Source organism: Tursiops truncatus, chromosome 9 (assembly GCF_011762595.2).
Source record: "Tursiops truncatus isolate mTurTru1 chromosome 9, mTurTru1.mat.Y, whole genome shotgun sequence".
In the NCBI taxonomy this organism is placed as follows: domain Eukaryota; kingdom Metazoa; phylum Chordata; class Mammalia; order Artiodactyla; family Delphinidae; genus Tursiops; species Tursiops truncatus.
In genome coordinates, this window is record NC_047042.1 from 93,622,600 (window position 1) to 93,628,044 (window position 5,445).

Sequence of the window (5,445 nt, forward strand, 5' to 3'; positions counted from 1 at the left end):
ACACACTTGTGTATCTGCATGCCAGGGCAGTGCTCCCAGAAGTGCTTCAGAAGGAACCTCTCCCCTAAAGGTATCCCTAACCTCCCTCCCTCCCTTGCCCGTCACCTCCCTCTCCTTCACCGGTCCTGTCCTCCAAGCCACACATCCCTCCTCTCCAGGGGCAGGCCGGGCACTCACACACCATCCAGCCGCACCTCCCACCCGAGGCATCTGACTGCAAAAGGGAATGGCTTTCTCCAGGGGACTTGCCGTCTGTCTGGCCTTTTCTCTGGCTCCCAGAATCCTTCCTGGTCCTGCTCTAGGTGCTGAGTCTGAGGACGGGGATTCAGGAAACGGCCTCCCTCCTACCCCACCCCAGTTCCTTTTTCCTGGAGAAAGGGCGCTTCTGCCACCTGGCGCCCCTGTGCCCACTCACAAGCTATTGGCCTCTGGGTGGAGCCTGTTTATCAGTCAGGAGACACCTCAGCCTCTCCTCCTCCTTTATCTCAGCCTCTCAGAGGAGACGGAGGGAGGGAGACTTCACTCCCCAGGCAGTCTTCTGGCCCTGCTCTGTGCCTCTGCTCACAGAGCTGCTTTATTTCTGAAATATTCTTTCTTCTCTCCTTTCTTCTATGATTGAACCCTCTTGAGTCCTTCAATTCTCAGGTCAAATGCCACCTTCCCTGGGAGGTCTCCCTGCTCCACGCCCATTCCCCCTGCTCCCAGGCATGCCTGATGTCTTCCCTGGTGTGTCAGGGCCCTGCTGGTTGCAGGCAGAGCAGTCCATGAAAAAGCCCAACAAACCAGGAGATCTGCTAATGACTAGCCCTGTGACAATGAACAAGCCACTTAAACTCTCAGGCAGGTAAGTTTTGTCGTTTGGAAAATGAGGATGGAATTTGCCTTTGAATATCTCACACGGTCTCATACCTTCTACAAAGAATAAAGTGTGGACAAAGAATGTTGCCTGTCATCTTAGTAAACAAAGGATGTTACAGCCATAAAGCCATTAGCTACTGTAGCCGCCCCAATGGTGCAGCTGAGAGGACTCAGGATGGGGAAAACCAGGATCCTGGCCCTAGATAGTAAAGTGCATATGAAAGGAATAATTTCTATAAGTCCAGACTCTTGCATCTTCCGTACATGGAAAGGCACTAAACTCATTAACTTGAGATGTCTGGGTTTTCTTTAATTAGCAGTAAAACTCCTATATATCCTGGCTCCTCCCTTACCTCTTTGGAACAGTCCCTGAGAGCTGAGAGGCTGTAACCCGGGCTTAAGTCCTCACTAAGTCCATTAAATAAAACATAATTCTCAACTTGTAGGTTATGCATTTTTTTTCAGTCGACAGAGGCATGACTGATCCTCTAGTTCTATTACTCAGATGGCTTGTATCTTCATCTCCCTGTTGACTGCAAACTCTCTGGTAGCAGGGACAATGTCCCTTTTTCCTTCACACCTACCTAAGATGTTTCATAAACACTTGTAGGAATGAATTGCATTCTAAGCCAGAAATTCTCTTTCCCACATCATACTGAGTCCTCACCTGGGGTCTTAGCACATTTCTGAAAGAAAGTATTTCACCTCTGTCCCTTGTTTCCCCATCTCAGGCAAAATGGAGCTTACTAGGATAGTCACACTAATGATACCTTGACAGTATTTCCCCATCAGCACTGTGCTATGGTGCACTTGCCAGGATGGGGTAAGGACGGCTCTGCGGCTGGAGAAGAGGAATAAAGTTCCTATGCTGACGGGCGGCATACAGTAAAGCATCATGACAGTCGGTGAAGAAACGGCGCAACTTCACACGTTAGAATAAAAAGGGACTGAAGGATGTGAGGAAGAGTGTGACATAATGAAAATAATATCTGCAAAAGGCTGGTGTGGTCCTGGGGTTCTGGATTGATTAGATAAAAGACAAGAGAAACGGTGCTGGTTCGGTGGTACAGGAGTGGTGAAGTGCTGCCTGGCCCAGGGTGAGGGCAGAGGGAGGGGAATATATGGAAAGAAAACACTTATAGAGGAAAATAAAATCATGGAAACCGATTGAAGGGGGGTGGTGTATAACAGTGTATATCCGCCACAAATGAGCTTCCGAGTTTATTTCTGGATGTCCAGGAGAAGAGTGATGCCAGTTGGTTAAGGGCTGAGAGCAAAATGATGATTCAGGATTTTAGAGGTTTCCGGTCTGTTTGGATACAAATCCATCGTACCTTCTCTATTCCCTTCTCCAAAAGTCCAGCCCTCTCCCCATGGACTTCTAGCTTCCTTCACACCCACTCCCCTTCCCCACTCCTTTTCCACCAACTAAGTCCTCTGGGCTGAAGTTTCTCTAGGAAAATGATAACAGGGCCAATTCAGATTGGATACGGGCAGGTTGAGGCACAAGTGCACTGTGGGACATTAGCTGTAAACAGCCCCCCGGCCTGGGCTTAGGCTCTGAGCCAACCGTGGAGGTACAGCCGCCAGGCCACGCCTCCCTACCCTGCTGCCACCTAAAGGCAGAGTAACCTCTGTTCCGGCTGCTGCCTCTGGAGTAGGAGGCCCCTTATCTCCCCCGTCCTGGTCTGCAGCGTCATCTCCACCACCGCAGCCATTCCCAGTCCCACCAAGCACCTCCACGCAGCCCCGAGGCAGCCTCAGCTCACAATCAACCCCAGGCTCAGGGAGCAGACACATACTTATCTTCGCAGACACTGCCTCCTGGTTGCTCTCACTGTTCTGTCCAGTCCATTCTAATCCCAGGACCTTCTGTCTGATACCATAATGATGTCCAAATAATAAGAGCAATATTTACAACAACATGTTTACTGACTACTTCCTGTGGTGCAGGGACTACAATAAACGCTTCGTTTACCTATATTTTTCCATTCAGTCTTCACGGTAATTCTATGAAGGAGATAAGATCTATTTTCCCCAGTTTACAGAGGAGAAAACTGAGCTACATGGAAGTGCAGTAAACCTACCCAAAGTTATAAAGTCAGTATCGATCAGAGCTGGAATGGAACCGCAGCCTTACCGATTGGACCTCTTGGTCATTAAGATTCAGTTTCTGGAAGTCTCTTCCTAGTTAGTCTTCCTTTGTCTAAACTCTTTAAACTATCTTTCATGGCTTGACCTTGTTCTGTGACTGCCTTGGGGGCTGTTATTCTCCAAACACTCAAACATCTAATTTCCCCTTTTGAAGATGTGGCCTTTGTTGTCTGTCCACAATCAGCTACCATCTACAGCTGGTTAAGGTATCAAACTCAAGAACGGGCCATTTATCTACATATGGTGGTACTCTCAGGTGTATACATCTAAGATCACTTGATTTTGGTGGGAACAACTAAGAAGCTACCTCCTAAGGGCAATAAACCTGGTTCGGAATGAGCCAGAGGAGGCCTTGGTGTCACAGGCAATGCTGGGGATTGACAAGATGAGGAAGAAAGAGATTCCTGGGTCAGTCTGGGGGCATTCTAACTGCTCTTTCAAAAGAAGCCCTATTGACAGGTGGGGATCACGCTTGAGAAAGAATAATTTATGACTTTGGAAACAGTTTCAGCTGCAAGTGATGGAATGCTCTTAATATTTTAATGTGCATATATACTTTTTCTTTTATAGATATAAGACTAAAATACACAATCCCTGTTCAAATAAATTAGTAAATCAACCAAAAATATATTTAACAGCAATAGTTCGGTTGGTATTGAATACAGCAAAAACTTGAAAGTAATGCCCCAAAGACTGAAGTTTCAAATGTGTACATCAACACGTCTCCAAAGGAGGATACTTGTCCTTTACTTTTCTTAGTATTTTTTTTCAAGCCACCGCTCTCTTCTTCCCAATCCAACAGGTGTCCAGGGCAATACTCTGGAAGCAAGAGACTCTAATGGACACAGGTATCAATTCAATGTATGTGTCCTCAGAAAGAATTTGCATAAACTCTTGCCAAGTCTACTGTCTTCGTCAAATAATGCCATAATAACGCCTCGTAACGTATCACTCAAAACTCAGTGGTTGCAAAAACAAGCATTTATTCTCACGATCAAAGATCTGTGTGTCGCCAGCTGTTCCACTGATGTAAGCTGTGTTCGTTTGTGCTTTGGGCTGCATCTGGGTGGGCCCGGATCTAGGCATTAGGTTCCTGCAGGTCTGTCGCATGTGTGTTTCTTCCAGGGCCCAGGCTGAAGGGGCAGAAGCTAAGCAAGTCATGTTTTCCCATAAAGAATCACCAGAGCGCAAGACTGAAGCCAAACCATGCAAGTAATTAAGACTCAGTTTTTAACCATGTTTACCAGTGTTCCATCGGTCAAAGGTAATCACACGGCCGAAGCCAACATCAATGGACCAGGAGAAGAATACTTTCCTCATAGGAGGGGAAGAGTAGTGATTATTTGCTAAATAATGAATCCAAACCATCGCACCTACGTCACTGAAAACCTTACATGCTCTCCAGCTAGTGTGAGGGGTTTGTTTCACCTGTGTAGTAGCAGAAATATTAGCACCCTAGGTGAGATCAGCAAAAATCTATACAGAAAAGAAATGGCAGGAACCCCAATGGTTCAGCCTTCTATGTGAGGAAATCCCACAGATCTTTACGTCACACAAATGGTGGCCTTTGTTTCATCTGCCCTCAGGCGCCGCAGGGCATCTCAGGACATGTGGCGATGTGGCATCCCCTCATCTATGAACCTTTACACCAGCCTGTCCACTCATGCAAATGTCATAACACCACCCTAGTTTTGCAGAAAAAATTTTTTCCAAAACTCTTACCAATTTAATATTGAACTTGACCACTTAATTTCTTCCTGGTTCTCCTGCTGACTCTCGGCTCTGTCCCCTCTTTTAGGCCTAGCACACATCCTTCACAGCTGACGCCTGAGCTTCTTTACGCAGATTTAAGTTTGTACACACTGTGAGGATTCTGGCTTACACTCATGCCTTGGAACTTCAATTCCCTGCAGAATCAGGAAAGGTCCTATAATCCAGCTCCACCCCACAGAGTTTATTCTCAATCTCCAACACTGGCTGGATAATACCCCAGGTGGACCATACATGGGGATTACAGGTGGTGGAAGTCTTTTGGAAACCATGAATAGAAAAACTCCAAAATCAAGGCTAAGTCGTTGGTAAGATGTGTTGAGTTCAAGAACCAGAGATAGAATGAAGCCGCCAGGGGTTGGCAAGGAAACTAGGCTCCAGAAAAGAGTATCCGTAGGTAAGCCCTGACAGGTGGTTTTTCGTTTTTTTTTCTTTTTTTGTAATGCAGGTGCCTGACTTAAGCTTAGATTGCCTAGGTGTCCATTTCAAAGAGGCGTCCACTTCAAAGCCAAATATCGCCAGCCATAGATAAAGGGCCAGGCTGCCTCCCCCACTGAGGCTGCTTTGTATTAGAGATCCTGGTTGATTTCAGTAACCCACCATTTGGGCTACTTGTTTTTTTCCTCTTCCCGTGCTTTAAATTCCTGCTCTTATGTTTTAAAT